Raw genomic sequence first — 17847 nt, forward strand, 5'->3', positions numbered from 1 at the left:
TGCCAGCCTGTGAACCAAAGGGTTGCCAGTTCAATTCCCAGTCAAGGCACATGCCTGGGTTGCAGATCAGGTCACCAGTACGGGGTGCATGAGAGGCAACCACACATCTCTCCCTTTTTTCTCTCTCCCTTCCTTTCTCTCTAAAAATAAGTTTAAAAAACCTTTTAAAAAAACAAAGTAAAGCCATATGACTACATGCAAATTTACAATGTTTATAGTTCTTCATATTAAAAGCATAATTAACACAAAAATTAACAAGGGAAATTTTCAGCAAATAAAACAAAAAGTTATCTTTATAAAATACTCTCACAAATCAGTAACAAAACATGTACACTTTAATACTCAATATAAGTAAGCAATTCACAGAAGATCCAATATAACTGCTTAGCTACTATACCCCAGAAACGTTCAACCATAATAGTTGTAAGGGAATGGCAATAATATAACATTCCTCTTTATCAAATCATCAAATATTTAAATTATAATCCCCAAAGCTGTTGAAAGTGGAGGTAGTAAAGTTGTTGATGGGAGACTAAAGGTATCTTAATTCCTAATCCATCAATATGCGCCAAAAAAGAGTAGAACACTCAACAATTTCAGATAACTATCGTGGATTCTGAAACTTATAACAAGCGTCTGTGCCTGAAGAAAGCTGCCCTTTTGTTTCAGATGTCATCTGTCTTTTCAGCTTGATGCTTCAGGTCATGACTCTGTCACGTTGCTCAACAAAACTCCCCAGCTGGTGTGAGCTCTGTGAGCCATTGCTAGTCCCTGGAATTTGAGACAAGAGAAATGTATTTTCAGTGCCGAATCTTCCAGCCATCAGATCAGAGAGAAGATATTTCAATCCTGTGGTTTGGGGGTGACCTGTCGTTCAGCCTTTAGTCATGACCTGGAAGGATGTGAATTGATTGGTGTGGCACCATGAGGTCAATCTGTTCGTATCTAAATGAAACTAGTCATAGACCAAGTGAGACATTGTCATTGTTCAATATCATTTTGCAGGAAATGATTTTACAATAGCTTTGCCATTTACAATCTAAAAGAAATGTTTTCTATCACTACTTCTGGTCTGAAACTATGTTTTTGTCAAATATCCACCGCGTTTTTTGTTTGATTGGTTTGGTTTTTAGGCAGTTGGTTTGTGGTTCTTTAATACACATTCTCCACTTATCTTGAGGTACATTCCAAGGAGGCAGCACATGTTATGAGAAAAATCACCGAACTGTGGGTCCAGCTGTGTGACTCTGGTAAGTCAGAGCTTCAATTTCTCTTGTCCCTAAAAAGAGGACCTCACTACCTGCCCTGCAATCTTACAGGGTGTGGTGAGGATCAGATGTAATGGTTCACACTAAGGTACTGTAGCTGAAATACTGTGCCGTAGATGAAGCAGAGATGAAAACTATTAGTAGCAACTAATGAGAGGAAAAAGTGTTAAAGGAATTTTTACATAAAATTGGCTTTACAGTATACCCAGAGCTAGTTTTTCACTCATATGCTAAATGTAATAGGTTCCAGTTTTATATCTGTTGCTAACTAGATATGTGACCTTGGACAAGCTGACCTCTCACTCTTAGCTTCCTCACCTGTAAAGAATACCAGCACCTATTACTTAGGGGTTTGTGAGTATTAAGGACTATAATTTATGTACAAGTACAGATCAATAAGACTAGTTTCAATTACTATTATTATTATTATTCTGAGTTAAGTTCTCACTAGTTGGTCTAATAATTTTGATCAAGTTGTATGGCCATTCTGAAAAATTATAGCAAACAAAAATTTTTTTTGAAACAGGTCAATGTTTGAGTAATTTGAATTATTCAGGAATATTTGTCTTGAGAAGTACTTTATAGGGATTATTTACTGTCCATGTCTTTATTTTAGAGAGAATGTTTCTTTTAGGGATGGTTAAATTTTGTTCCACACAGAGGTACCATTATGATGTGTTTGATATCTCCTCTTATTTGTATTTTTTCATAAATCTATGAGCCAGGCACCCTGTCCAGATTAATTTCAGGGGTGCAGATACAGGGAGGAAATTGGCTATAGTAAGAAGGAAGGTAACAAGGGAAGAAGTCCTAAAACTATCTCTATGCCTGAGCTCAATTGACATGACCACAAAAAACCCAGCCATGGTGGGGTCTGATGCGAGAACCATACCGTCTTCTGAGGAGAGCTATCTCTAGCTCTTTGATCTGTCCTGGAGGGGGCCAAGCCCCGCCACCATCCCCTCGCTTGTTGCAATGCTCGGGCGGTCTATTGCCAGAACTATTCCAACCTAGTCACCTCCTGTCTGGTCCTGACTTGCCCACCCAAAGCCAGTTCGGACCAAGTCAGGATTATTTAATCAGCCAAGACAATCTCCAACTGTCGTGGCTGATTAAATTCTCATTTCTGTGGAGCAACAGCTAAGAATAAATAAAAATAAATGTTGGCAAAGACATTCTAGTAAGTGCTTATTAGAATATAGACACAGACTGGGAACTTCGTAAAAGCTGAAAAATGTTTCAACCATTACTGAACATCTACTTTTTCCTTATTACCAAATTAAATTTGGAACAGAATAAATTGGGAGATGATTTGCCTTATAGTGTGAGTGTGACTAGAAGTTGAAATTTGAAATTAGTATTACAAAGCATCTCTAATGATGGCTTAAAGTATACATAAGAATATTTCAAGACCATCTCAAAATATTAAGATAAATACATGGAGATTTTTTATAAAGCTCTATTATAATACTCTTTGTAAATATTCTTTCATGATTTTTGATGTCTATTCAAATTTGTTATGCTTTTCAAGCTTCACACATTCTGTAAGTGGTTGCAAATATCCTGACTCAATAATCCAGAATGGAGCATTGGGTTATTTTTTAAATTATCAAAACAAATAGCTATAATCACTTTCTCAAATTATTTTAAAAATTAGATTTGTCATCTTTATTGTATTAAGGGACTTTGTTTGGTTCAAGAGATAGCTGTGTCAGAAAAAAAGAAGTGAAACTCTGCCCTCCTTCCAATTCAGACTGTGTTCTGAGCAAGAGTTACAGCTAAATGTGCAGAATTATAGAGCATACCTTCTCCTCTCTATGCTCTTCTTAGGATAGAGAATCACACGTCATTTTTATCAGCTAACATGTATTGTGTTCCTGCTGTAGGGAGGGTTATATGGGATCCACAGAGGCATGGAAACCTGCCCCCTAAATTTTATGCCATTGTGTTCATTTACTTAAAACTTTCTAAAATGGTCATTTTGAGATAAACGTACAGCGAGAGAATTGCAAAAAGGGGCCAAGTGATCTGCAAAATGATATTTGTGTCAAGTGCAAAACAAAAACACTATTTTATTTATAAGTAGTTGTATATAGTTTGGTTCATTGTTTATCTTCTTAGTATACAAAAGCAGGAAGGAATGTTGAACTGAAATAGTTCAAATGTTCCTGAATTTCCTTTATCCCTGAGGCTAGTAGCTTAGTGGCCTTCAAAATAGTTATATAACCTGTTGTCATCTTTGGCTAATAAAATCCAGGTAGTTTTTTTGTTTGATGCAATTTTTAGACTAGGGGAAGAGGAGAAACAGGGAGGGGTCTGATGGATGGTTATACAAATTTGGGTTATCAGGGTTTTATTGTACCTAGAAAAAACTATGTAATTTCCCTATGTTCACTTTCTATTATTTTTTCATAGTTCTCTGCTCTGGCAACTTAGCAAAAAAATTCCGGGAGGCAGGAAAGGCTCTTTATTCAGGCCCATGTCATATGCTTGGGTTAATTTGAAGATGAAAGTACCAAAAGTAATATTACATTTTTTACCATGGCGGTTAGCCAAGTCATTGGAGTGCTTTTAATTAAACCCAAATAAGTTCTTGGGAGGCGCAGAGAACAAAGCAGTGTGTCTTTCGAATTGCATGGGCTTGTTCTGACCATGAAGCCAGCATTCAGATCTATAGGCTCTGGAGACACATGGGGAGCTACCCACTTATTCACCTTGTTGCCATGTCTTCTGATGTGGTAAACACTTCCTTCGTACCTAGGTAGGTACTTAACTCTATGCACACCCTCCCCAGACCATTCAAATGACCTGCCTGACACTGGAAGATAAAATTAGTCCATGCTTCATCAAGTGTGATTGCTTTTATCTAATCAGAAGGTGATTGCCCCTCCACAGGACTCCTCTCCTTCTGGGAGTGCATGAGTTGTTTACCCTCATTGAATTGTCTTGCTCTGGTGCCCCCTATGTTTGTGAGATGTCCTGCATTTTGTGTCTCACCTCCCCAAGGGAGAAGCTAGAATCTCCTCCCCAGCCTCCCTTGCAGCAAACACACAGATACGTGTCCTAGTGCCCGCCAGTCCTAGAGCATCTTCGTGAAAGACTCTAATCCTGAAGAAAAGAAGAAAAGAGTGTGGGAGAGACTAGTCACAGCCCTTTTCTAGCAGAGGCAGCAGGGGGTTGGGGGGGTGAGGTCTCTAGCTTTGAAGGAAGTGGTGGTGAAGACACTGGCCTTCCACTCGTAGTGGAGTTTCCGTGTCTGTGGCCAGCACTGAGGACCTTAGACTCTGCTGGAGCATCTACAGGGTGGTCTGGACACTAACTCCCACAGTGTAGGCTCTAAGTCTGATCCTCTGATCCTCTCAGAGATACTGCAAGCTGCTTAATAGCCTCTAAAAGAGTCCTTTTCTGATTGAATTGTCTCAGACTCTTTTTGTTTACAACAAAGAACTCAGGGATATATGGATAGAGAAATTTTTGTAACAAACCTTTTTATTCAAAACTACATTTTATTACCTTGCCTCTACAAGAGATTTGCATTTAATTCTTCAAGAACTTACTCATATTTTACTCTCTTTGTAAACCATATTTAAAGAGATATAAACAAATTTAAGCAGTTTTACATGATATTCTTAGAGTGATTCAGAAAGGCAGATATGCCTTGGATGCCTATGAGCATTGCTAATCAAACATGGGTTGAAAAAGAACAAAGGAAATAGCGACAATAAAGGAGTGGGACGATGAGGGAGAGAAAAACAGAACAGCATGAAGCGCATGGCAGCACACACACAAGACCACGCTCGCACTCTGCACTAGTGTTTTGTGTACTGTGCAGTAAGCCCTAACTGGTGTGGAACATGGAGGGGAGATGAGCGCTAGTACTAGACTTGAGGATGAAAGGAATAGAAACTTGACAAAGACCAGGAGGAGCAAGCAGATTGCAAATCTCAAGGTATAAAGCCTTCTTTAGAGAAACCATGGAGCTTAAGCCTTGGACTAAGGAGGAGGAGGGGTGGCAGTGCCTTCACAGGGCCCCTCCCNCGCTCGCACTCTGCACTAGTGTTTTGCGTACCGTGCAGTAAGCCCTAACTGGTGTGGAACATGGAGGGGAGATGAGCGCTAGTACTAGACTTGAGGATGAAAGGAATAGAAACTTGACAAAGACCAGGAGGAGCAAGCAGATTGCAAATCTCAAGGTATAAAGCCTTCTTTAGAGAAACCATGGAGCTTAAGCCTTGGACTAAGGAGGAGGAGGGGTGGCAGTGCCTTCACAGGGCCCCTCCCAGGGTGCAGGACCCTTCCTTGGCATGTCACCTTGGCAACAATAAATAAAACAACACACACACACACAATCAACAATATGTCCCTTACACCTATTGTGTAAGTAGCTTCTTCTACTTCAAAGGAGTCCTCAAAGATCTCTGTGTTAGTTCTGCATATTACACATCACTTGCTCCATCCTCCTCCCCCAAATCACTTATGAAATGCTGCTTTTCCTGAGTGTTGTGCCAGGTCCTGCCCATAGCAAATCCGGAAGGAGTGGTTCCCACCTACCAGGTGTGTACTGCAGATCTCAAGGCAGACCTCCTTCCTTTCCCTTCCTCCCCTGATCCCTGTGGTTGAAACCTGGTTTCTGCCTTGGCAGGAACTGGATTGCGATGGTCAGAAGGTTGAGATGCATTTTCCCCTAACCTTTCTTCTTTTAAATATTGGCGTTCTGAGAACATCAAAGTGCTTTATTAACAGTTAATATTTTCCTGTGTTCAATCTGATATTAAGATCAAACACACCAAAATGCTAAGAATAATAGACTTACGAATAACAAAAGGAACAACCTGGAACACTATTTTCATCCGTTCCTTTTCTTCATAATTATTAGCTCTAAAAGAAGCTTAAAAAGGACAAGCAGCTTCATGATTGACTACTGTCTTTGACACGTGAAAGTTTGGTTTTGATGTCGCTGACAGGTCTTCATGTCAAACTCTAAACTTCACCGGGAAAAGTTGCTCTGTTTTGGTCCCCTAGAATTATAATAAAAAATCAAGATTTCAAGGAAGAACAAAAGACTAACCTCAATCTTTAGTGTATATACTTTCAGCAAATGAAAACATTTATTTTTAAAATATAATATTATCCTTAGCCTAATAAAATTTTCTTCAAATATATTACCCAACAGAAGAAACCTGTGACTAAAAATATGAAATAAAGTATACTTTTTAAAAGGTTTATTTTGAAATGCCCTGTATTAGAACCTTGAGGCCAGCGGACCAAACAGCTTCCAGAAGATAGCAAACTGGAAATCCTAATAATCAGAGACATACAAACCCCGTGTTGCAGCCCGCACATGTGGGGGCCAAAAGGCATTCAGGTGGGTACACTGAGCACAATGGTTACATCTATTTAGTAAACCATCTGTCTTCCATGAATTTTAAAATTTATATTTATGATTTAAAACAAATGCCTTTTATTTTTATGAAAAATATAGGCAAATATAAAATAATGTTGACATTTTGAATATTTCCTTCATGTGGCTCTCTTAAACATAGTATATGCAGTTGAGACCATTCTGCGTAAACAATTTTATACCCTGTTTTTATCTTAATATTTAGTGATTCCCTATGTTGTTATAAACTGTTCATTAATTTCATTTGAGTGGCTACATGATATTTTGTAACTAATTGTATATTGGCACAGGTGTACCATAATATGCTAAGACAGTCTTCTAGTGTCAGATATTTAGGTTTTGTCCAATTTCGTGCTGTTTTCAATCATACTGCTCCTAACAGCTTTGTGGTTAAGGTTTCAGTTTTTAGGGTTCCACCTTACCGCAGACCCTGAACCATTTCCACTGCATTTTATAGCAGAAGTGGCTTTAGAGCTCTTGGCATGTTTTAAAAGTTGTTTCCTTAACCCCTCAAGTAGCTGCACCAATTTAAACGGCCATCAGGGGTCTGTCAGAAAGCACGGTTCTGCCCCGGCCAGTGAGGCCTGGCCGATTGAACGCTGTTCTGCGGGGCTGGTGTGTGAGACGAAACCCATCGATGCTTCTCTTCCTTTCTTTCTGCCTCCCTTCCCCGCTCTCTGTAAATAAATAAGTAAAGTCTTCATTCTTAAAAAAAGTTTGTTCTATTAGCAGTATTCTGTGTCATCTCATTTCATATGCTCCCCTCCCCCACTTTTGAAAAATACGTAAATTGAAGTTCGTATCAACATATGCAGTGAAAAAAAAAACATACACAGCTATCTTTGTACAGGCGTTGTTGAAGACACAGTCTTCACTTACTGACCCCTGCTCGGATTACACTGCCAGAAAAAAAAAAAGATCCGTGCCCCCAGTAAGCACCTCACAACTGTAGTCAAAGGACTCGTACAATTGCGAGTGTTTGTTTTTCCGTTTGGCCAGCAGGGAAGCCGGACTGTGGCTCATTTTTCAGCATTGTGAAACGCTTATTGTTCCACCGTCTTTTGGCTTTGATTTGACTTTCTTACTGCCAAAATAGTTTTATGGCATTAATTGTATTTTTAAATTGCTTTTAACTTTTAATGAAAATAGATGTGGTCTAAGTTAATTGATCAAGAATTTTCACTTACAATTTCTGATGATAAACAATTTATTGTTGCCTTAAATCGTACTTTATCAGGTACAAGTGAAACTGAATATTTTAACCATCCGTAGTTCCTCCTTGGCAGCTTCTAGTTTATTTCCTTTGCCTGTTTATTTATTGAGTCCTTATTTTTTCCTCAATAATTTGTGCAAGTACTGTATATTAAAGCTATTGAACTTTTTTACATTTACTGCAAGTATACAACAGCTTTCTTTCTGATTTTATTTGTGTTATTTTTAACTTTAATAAAAGTTTCCTAGTCATTTAATCAAATTCTCCACTTTAGAAGCATGTAGTCAATGAATTAGTAGTAGTAGTAGTTATTCCTTTCATTGCTTTTGAACTTGGCAATTTCTTACTGATCCAGAGGTTTGAAAAATACTGAGTCCAATTTTTATCTAGTATTTTACTGCCTTAATAATTTTATTGTAAACTCTTCATCTGAAATTTAATTTGTTCACAAAGTAATGATCCAAACCCACTTTATTCCCCAAAATTAACCAATGAGTTTTTCCTTAATTGACTGTTTTATCATTTTAAAATTCTTATATGATGGAGTCTGTTTGGCCATCTGTAATCCTCCATTAACTTTACAAGCTATTCTGTGCCAGTGCCAAACTGAATTAATTATAATACCTAAATCTTTTGGGAGAATGGGTACTCTGTCATTGATTTATCTAAAATGCTTAAGAAATCCTTGTCTATTTATTTGTTTGGGAACATTTACAATCATTTTTATAATATTCCCCAAAACTCCTTAAGGATTTTATATTTTAGTAAATATATGTATTAAGTTTGGGAGAACAGAAATGTTAACATTACTCAGATTTTCCATTCAAGAATATGATATGTGTCTCTATATATTCAACTTTTAAAGGTTTTAGTAACACTTTGTGGTTCTATGTATGTAGTTTCTACAATTTTTTGCTTGGTAAATTGATCCTTAGGTATTTTACATTTTCTGTTATTTTTGTGAATAGAATCTTTTTCCATTAGACTTTATTACAGTTATTGTCAGTATATAGAGTAGTTAAGGATTCTTTTGACATTTATCTATATTCATCTATTTTTCTTAATAGTTTTTTATTGATGTTTATACATGTACAGTCTTAGCAAGTACATATATAATAGTTTCTTCTAACTTTTTAAATAGTTATATCCCAAATCTCTGGTCCATATTTGTATTCCATTGGCCAGAGCTTATAAAGAGCAGGATTAATGATACTGACTGTAATAGGGCCTGTTTATTTCATTCCTGATTTTAATGGGAATGCTGCTGCTGATTCCCAATAATAACGTGGCTGTCAGTTTGATACAAAGACATCTTGGGAATGTATTTCTTTACACTAGTAAGTCAAGAGTGGGTATAAAATTATAAGGATTAAGCCCTGGCTGGTGTAGCTCAGTGGATTGAGCGTGGGCCTGTGAACCACATGATCGCGGTTTGATTCCCAGTCAGGGCACATGCCTGGGTTGCAGGCCAGTTCCCAGCAGGGGACTCACGAAAGGCAACCATACATTGATATTTCTCTCCTTCTCTCCTTCCCTTCCCCTCTAAAGATAAATAAATAAAATCTTTAAATAAAAAGTATAAGGATTAACATTTCAATGTATATTGAGATATAATCATAGGTTTTGTGTGACCGTGATTATTAATACATTTCTTAATACTAGACTATGCTTTTATCCTGATTTGTGTGTGGTCATGCTTTTTGTTCTTTTCCAATGTGCCAAATTCAATTTGCTCGTATTTTATTCAGGATTTTTGTGTCTATACTCATGATTGAAAAGGCAAAAGATTTATACGATCTGAAGAGAAAGCAGAGTATGTCTATATTCGTGATTGAGATTGGTCTGTAGTTTAGTTCTCTGTATTATTGCTGAGATATTTTTTATATCATGGTTTTCTAGTTTCATAATTAATTAGATAGCTTCTGATGTTTTGTCTACCATTGAAAATAGTTAACAGTAACAATTATATAAAAAGACTGAAAAATAATTTTGTCTACATTCTTATTTATTTCTATCTCAAAATGCTCTAAAAGAACTGGGAAGTTTTTTTAAATATATTTTATTGATTATACCATTACAGTTGTTGTTCTATTCCCCCCCTTCATTCTCCTCCACCCTGCATACCCCCTCCCCTACCATTTTCCCCCCCTTTAGTTTATGACCACATGTCTCAAGTTCCTTAGATTCTATATTTCCCCCACTATTCTTGCCCTCCCCCTATCTATTTTCTCCCTACTGTCTATGCTATTTTCTGTACCTTCTCCCCCCTTCTCCTCCTCCCACTCCCCTGTTGCTAACCCTCCATGTGTTCTTCATTTCTATGGTTCCACTCCTGATCTAGCTGTCCTCTTGGTTTGCTTTTGTTTTAGGTGTGGTTGTTGATAACTGTGAGTTTGCTGTCCTCTCACTGTTCATATTTTTCATCTTCTTTTTCTTATATAAGTCCCTTTTACATTTCATATAATAAGGGCTTGGTGATGATGAACTCCTTGAATTTGATCTTATCTGAGAAGCACTTTATCTGTCCTTCCATTCTAAATGAAAGCTTTGCTGGATAGAGCAATCTTGGCTGTAGGTCTTTGGATTTCATGACTTGGAATATTTCTTTCCAGCCCCCTTTTGCCTGTAAGGTCTCTTTTGAGAAATCCGCTGACAGTTTGATGGGAACTCCTTTGTAGGTGACTGTCCCCTTATCTCTTGCTGCTTCTAGGATTCTCTCCTTTATTGTAATCTTGGCTAATGTAATGATGATGTGCCTTGGTGTGTTCCTCTGTGGGTCCACCTTCTTTGGGACTCTCTGAGCTTCCTGAATTTCCTTGAAGTCTATTTCCTTTGCCAGACTGGGGAAGTTCTCCTTTATTATTTGTTCAAATAAGTTTTCCACTCGTGGCTGTTTCTTTTCCCCTTCTGGTACCCCTATAATTTGGATGTTGAAACATTTAAAGATGTCCTGGAGGTTCCTAAGCCTCTCCTCATTTTTTTGAATTCTTGTTTCTTTATTCTTTTCTGGTTGGATGTTTCTTTCTTCCTTCTGGTTCACTCCCTTGATTTAAGTCCCAGTTTCCTTTCCATCACTATTGGTTTCCTGTGCATCTCCCTTCATTTCAATTAGTTTAGCCTTCATATGTTCCTCTAATTTGTGACTATAATCAACCAGTTCTGTGAGCATCCTGATCACCAGTGTTTTGAACTGTGCATCTGAGAGGTTTGCTATTTCTTTTTCGCTTAGAGTTATTGGCTCTGGGGCTTTGAGTTCTTCTTGAGTCATATTTTGGACTGTTGGTGCCTTTTATGTATGAGGAGTGGAGCCCTAGGTGTTCACCAGGGTGGGGCAACTCAGTCACTGGGTTGTGACACTGTATGTGGGGGCGGGGTCAAAGGAAATCAATGGCGGTCCCCTCTACCTCCTCCCGCTGCCGGGGCGCATGGTCCATCTCACTGCTCATTCCTTTGCTGGGTTTATCTGCGCACCTGAATGTGCAACCACGCTCAGCCTGCCCTGCACCCTCACTGGGTCCAAGATGCTACCCCAGATGCCTGCTCGCCTGGGTTGCCTAGGTCAGGGGATCCTTCCTCCTGACCCTGTTCCGCTGCTGGTTCCGCCCCTCTTACCCATCTCCGTTGAACAGCTTGTTGTTGTTGGACTTCCGTATAGTTCAGTTTTCTGTTCTTTGGTTGCTTCTTTGTTTACTAAACCTTTGTTGTATTCAAACTTGGTTGTGGGAGAAGGCACAGTCATCTGTGCCTCCATCTTGGCAGGAAGAACTGGGAAGTTTTTACCAAAACCTATAAAAAGGAAAAGTATAACTGGATCAAAATAAAACTTTTGCATAGAAGCATTATAACTTTTACTGACACTAAGAGTTAGAGAAAAGTGTCCTTGGGTTTACTTGAAATCTCATCTGTCTGACCTATTGACCAAAGTCCTCATCACCTCTGCATGAATGTGGCTGTTTCTTATAATATCCTGCAGGCTGAGGACACAATATCAAAGTACAATGAATAAAATTGGCAAAGTGCAAAAAAAATACAGTCAAATCACCTCAGCTATGTGGCTCTCCCAGATAATCTGATGTGATACAGGTATAACATTCAAAGTAGCAAATGGATGCATTGCATGGTCTTTGGGCTCTTCATAAATATTCTTTTTAGTCCCAACCGAGCTTTGGATAATAAATCAGCAGTGGAAGGGTTGAAGTTATAATCACACTCTGCCAAGAGCTTGGAGTACAGATGTCCTATATGAACACCATATGCAATGAGGCTCAACTAAAGGGGAAAGGGCTGCTGTCCTCTTACAGGTCATTTGTCTAACTTGATGGCCACTCCTTGTGTCTGGGCAGCTCCCCTCATGGCTCCATCCTCAGGCTGAGCTGGGGCTGTAGAATGACCCTCGTCTCAGGCACTGCTCCCCATCGAACTATCCACCTTCCATTCAGGCCGCTGATACCCTGATTGTCATTCAGCTGCCCTGAAGTGGATAACTTGGGTTGTCTTGTATAGAACCTCTTCCTCTCTGTTCTCCTGGGAGCCATATCCTACTTTCCCTTTGCTGAATGCCCCTTCCCACCTTCTCAGTGGTTCTGGTGGGGGAGGTGTCCACTAGGGTGCCCTTGGCTCACCCCTCCACTAGTCATGTGCCCTGGTTAGGGCCATTCAGACTTCCTGAGAATCCCTGGCTAGTCACACAAGGACTAATGGCAGAGGCAGCTGGATCATGATAAAAACAGCCCTGGAAGAGGCTTCCCAGAGTTCAAAGATTTCCTGGCTCTTCAGTTCTTCCTGTAATTCTGTGACTGACTCACTTTTCTTACAATATATCACTTTTAGGGTGGGGGGCTAAGTTAGCCTCGGTTTCATTTAGTTAGCCTGCAGTATGCTGTTTGCAGACCATACACTGACACAGGCCTCATATCTCGATTCTAGCTCTCCGTAGCCCCTTTAGGTTGTGGCCTCAGTTGTACTGTCTGCTGGCTTGTCACTTTAGCTGTATCCTTGCAAGCTGTCTCTTGGATCACCCTCCTTGCTCTGCAGCTTGGAATCCAGTCCTGCCCTACATCCAACACCAGCCCAGGTCCTCAGGACCCCAGCCAACATCCAGGGTCCTAGGCTTCCCTCATCTTTACAGAGAAGACCAGGCGTAATACCCTGAGTTCCTGGGGGATGTCACTGATCTGAATTCTCATAAGATCTCTGCTGCCCAGCTGTCCGTGTTCTGAGCAGAATTCTGCCAACTTATTGTCCTTGCTCTCAGGATCCTCAATGAGTGCCCTGTTTATGCACAGGTATTTCTAGGTAAGAAGAAGAGAAGGTGTCCTCACCACCTACCACAGTGACAACTGTGCCTTTGATCTTATGCCCAGGTCTTCTTCTACCAGGCAAGTGTCTACCATCTCTCTGTAATGATACAGATACCAACCTGTGATGGTGATGCTTCAGTGTCTTCTCCCTGGTGGGAGTCCTGATGTTCTTTGTAGATAAGGATTCGAAGGCCTTCTCCAGGACTCTGAGGTCTCAGACAAGCACCTCTAAGACCACTGCCCATTGCCACTGATTTCTGAGCCCTTTGCCCCAGGATATCTGGATCTTGTCTTCTCCTGAAAGAGTGATGCATGGAAGTCAGCCTTGGAAATTGTGTTTTACCAAGGTGACATTTGTGTTTGTGTTAAACTGCAACCATCTTTCAGTACTTCATAAAAACTGTGCTCTCTCTGACCTCTTGGTCTTGACCTAGGTGGATGAAATCCAAGGAAATTCCTTCACTGAGCATTCTGAGAACCAATGACCTTGAATTTTCCCTGCCTTCTGTACAGTTTCTGCATTGCCTCTGGGACAACCTTAAGAAGGCTGTTTTTGAGATCTCTTTGATATAAATCCTGGACCAACTTCTGTTCTTTTAGGGAGTCCCTTACATTCCCAGAAAACCTTCAAAGATGAGCTACCTCTTTTAGAAATAGAAATTACACAGCTTTAAGGTGACATTTGAGATAGTAAGTCAGAAAGACAAAATGAAGCCTGCCGCACGTGTAAGGCATCCACTAGTAACCTGACCCCCCAACCTCTTGTGGGATGAAGGAGAAGGGGGTATAAAGAAGGGAAGAAGTTTCTTTCCCAGACCTTCAGAGAGCAGGCAAGTTCTCCACAGTCCCAAGCACGGAACTTTTGGTAAACTATAGCTTAGACCTAATGACAAAATGAGACTTTCTACTCCCCCTCCTTAAAATTGACCATATCTTAGGATGAGCTTGATTTGACTTTACTTCAGTCATAAAGGTGAGAAGCTACCTTCTTGGGATTTGCAGAGAACCCCTGGCAAGTGTGTGGGGAAAAGACACTAAGCTTTACTTGCTCTCTCAGGCCCCATTATTAAAGAACCTCCAGTTCTAGGCTGCCAGTGAACACAGAAATGAGCTCAAGTTGCATCATGGGAAATTTAATGTCTATATATGATGCATCATTACGCAGGAAATGGTTAGCGTGGCATCCAGAGAACGCTTAGTAAGACTGGGAGTGGAGCCAAGGGATGGGTAGTTTTTTATAAATATTTTTATCAGCAGGAAATGGCATTAGTCTAAGTGTAGAGAAAGAGCAAAACATGAATCAGACAAACTATAAATATCAATTGTTTCCATTATTAACATTCATGGCAATGCTACCTTTTAAAATAAAAAGCTGTTTGTGATCCAAAAAGTTGGTCAGCACCAATACTGATGGATCATGCTGAAAATAGAAAAGAACCTAACTTCCTGAGAGCTGACTACATGTATTTTTAATAGGTAGATCAAATGGGGGAAACCAGGATGTTTATTATTATAATAGAAAAGCTGAATGTTAGAACACTAATTTGGAGCAGGAAGTTTATGCAAAACAAATTCTGAACATGGAAACAATAATTTTCCCTTGAGCAGGAAAATAACTTGATAGATTTCAATGTATTAGGAAACCTGTGGTAGAATGTTAAAAAGGAAAATGCAGACAGTAGTAGTATAGAAGACCCAATGGGAATATTCAGACCTGACCTATAAATCATCCGGATATGGAGGATTGTTACACTCGTTATAAAGCCTAGAGCAGCAGCAGAAGTTGCTGAAAAGAAAAAGAAGGAAAAAATTCAGAGAGATGACTCTTCATCCCTCTTCATCTGTTCATCAACAAGGTGGGCATCTGTGTTTTTCTTTAATTTATTTTATTTTTTTCCTATATTTAAAAAAATTTAAATCAAATTAACATTCTAAAAACACTGGCACTTTCTCAGGGTGCTGATGTACTATTGCCCCTCCAAAGAAGGCCATGTGTGACTTGGAGCTGTTAGGTCCCTCATGCGGAAAGACTCTTGGTAAGTCTCAGTTTGGCCAGAGAAGTTCAAGAATGGATGTTGAAGACCAATTAAGTGTCTGAGAGATCATTGAAACTGATTTAGGGCCTCTCATCTAGAAGGCACTGTGTTGGGGAGTTTGTGAGCCTTCAGAATGGTGTTGCACTACAGGAAATGAGGCGGCATTACTTATAACCAAGCCAGTAAGTGATGAGGGCTGTATATGCAGTTGAACCTAAGAGCCACGGGAAAGTGGACTGGGAAGAACAGTTGCCTAGGATAAGGTTGGCAAAGGTAGCACTTGGTATTCGAGGTGGTAAGTGGGTATAGCAGCTTTGCACAGAGGTAGAGAAACTTGGGGACTCTTTAGGGGATGGCAGTCAGTACTGAATATGTGAGGCCTAAGATTCAAATCTGCAATGAAGTGGGGTGGGGTTGAAGGGCTGGAAACAAAGGCAGGTGTGAGATTTCAGGTGGCTCTGCCCAGCAGGGTCTCAGTTTGGGTTTAGGGTTTGAGCATGTAGTTTACTGGGGAAGTGAGACTAGGAAGTGGGGGTGGGGAGAAGTCACTGAACTGTTGATTAAATGAGCTGGTCACCACTATGGGCCACTGGGCCACCAGAAACCCTCTCAGAGACTGTAGAACATTACTCAGAATTGCCCCTCCATGGGGTAAGAACTTCTACCCCTCACTGGTTGAGCTGAGGGTTCATGGGCCATTGTGCAAGCCTCAGGGTGGCTGAGGTCAGAACCTAGGCAAGTGATCCTGGCCCCCTCTTCGTTAGATGCTTCCTCTGAGCCAAAGGCTCCCTGGTGGGCGTTGACCTGAAACAGTCCAACAGGCTGGGGGTTTACACTTCACTGGGTGGTCCTGTGCAGTCATCGGGAGATGTGGAGAAGGGTGGTTGTCAACTCCCAGCAGTACCTCCTGGCATCTCCTAACTAATGATGGGAGCTGGGACCTGATGATGTTATGTGAGGTAGCTCCAGCTTTCTCTGCTACCAATCAGCCATGAGCTGCTCCTCTTCCTGGGACTGAGGCCTCAGGAACACAACGTCCCCCACTTGGGTCTTATGAGTAGCATCATGCACTGAGGCTAGACATTTTCTGAGTGACAAACCTTGCTTTACTCTAGATACGTATTGCAAATGCAAATACATATGGGAACAATATACATAGAAGGGGGCAATTATGGGCCCATGGAATATACCTAGGGTACATCCCTGAACAGCTTAGAGGTTCTCATAATTTATCTCTTTCTTTCTTAACAGGAAGTTTTCCAGATATCAAGTTATGCCTGTTTTACCTAAGGAATGTGTCTCGTGGCTGTTCTTCCACTTACTTCCCTCCCCCATCTCCACCCTAGCAGACTTCTGAGTGCTGCCCTGCCTTCCCTCTGAACCACCAGAGGAGGCTAGAGCCCTCTTCAGGTTCTCATTCCCTGACCCTGCCCGAGGCGGCTTCTTCCCTGACAATTTGAGCAGAAAGATTCTTCCAGAATCTGAGTTTTCACTGAGCTATTATTTTTTCATTGCAGCCTTCCATCTGGACTCCTACAGTTTCCCTTTAGCTGAAATCCTGAAGCCATTTTGGCTTTAAGCAAATATTTGCCAAACACCTTCTATGATATGGGGACCAACAGATGGAGATATTCTTCCTGTTTTCTCAACAGAAACATACTCAACGCACAGCTCGGTTTAAATTCGTAGACATGTGCAGAGAATCTACTATGTGCCAGATACTCTCTTAGAGTTGGGGGGAGTGTAGTTCTAAAACTGCTTTTAGCTGTGAGTTAAGAAATCTAACTTAAGGTGGATTTTAAAAACAAAGTTCATAACCACACAACAGAGGTAGGGCTGTTCCAGGTGTGGTGGGGGCTGTGGCTCCACTTCCCTGGAGTTGACTTGGCCCTTACATCCTAGGCATGTTTTGTCATTAGGCTACATGATCACAGGCTGTTTGCAGAGGTTCTATACGTCACATTTAGGCATGAGAAGGTCTACAGTAAGAGAGGGGACTTTTTTCTTTGTCATTCATGTTTTTATTTTTTTTTAATTTTACTTATTTTCAGAGATGAAGAGGGAGAAAAACATTGATGTGTGAGAGAAACATCAGTTAGTTGCCTCTTGCAGGCCCCCAACCAGGGACCTGGCCCGCAACTCAGGCATGTGCCCTGACTGGGAATCGAAACTTTTGGTTCACAGGCCAGAGCTCAGTCCACTGAGCCACACCAGCCAGGGCCATCATTCATGTTTTTAGAAATGAGGACGCCTTCCCAAAAGCTCTCTAGAAGCCCTCCCCTTCACATGACATTGGCCAGAATTATGTCGTATGTCCACATCCAAAACAATCACTGGAAAGGGTAATGGGATTACGTGACTGGTTTGGACAAGTCAAAATATAATGAGGCCAGTCCCTAAAGCATGTGGCCATGTGAAAATGGCAGTTTCTGGCTGGAGGGTGACGGGTGGCAGGGAGCAGGGGGTGGGTTGGAAGTCAGAGCAAGCGTCTGGCAGGCTGTGGAGGTGCCCAGGAGAGGACTGCTGGCAGCTGCTACTGTGGGTCTTCACCGCCAGTAATGGCCACCACCACCAACAGGACTGGACGAGCTCTCCCGATGTCAGGCAGCTGCAGATTTATGCTTGAATG

General features: G+C 40.7%; 1 long non-coding RNA gene across 1 annotated transcript; it reads left to right on the forward strand.

Annotated features, from left to right (window-relative positions):
* The first annotated feature begins 11909 nt into the window (after positions 1-11909).
* On the forward strand, positions 11910-17260 carry LOC118977403 (uncharacterized). The gene is made up of 3 exons (XR_005064520.1): positions 11910-15038; positions 15138-15218; positions 16736-17260. It is a non-coding gene; the product is annotated as an uncharacterized LOC118977403 (long non-coding RNA).
* Positions 17261-17847: the final 587 nt, after the last annotated feature.

This window comes from Sturnira hondurensis, unplaced genomic scaffold (genome assembly GCF_014824575.4).
Source record: "Sturnira hondurensis isolate 20B ecotype Veracruz unplaced genomic scaffold, ASM1482457v3 Scaffold0021354, whole genome shotgun sequence".
Classification (NCBI taxonomy): Eukaryota; Metazoa; Chordata; class Mammalia; order Chiroptera; family Phyllostomidae; genus Sturnira; species Sturnira hondurensis.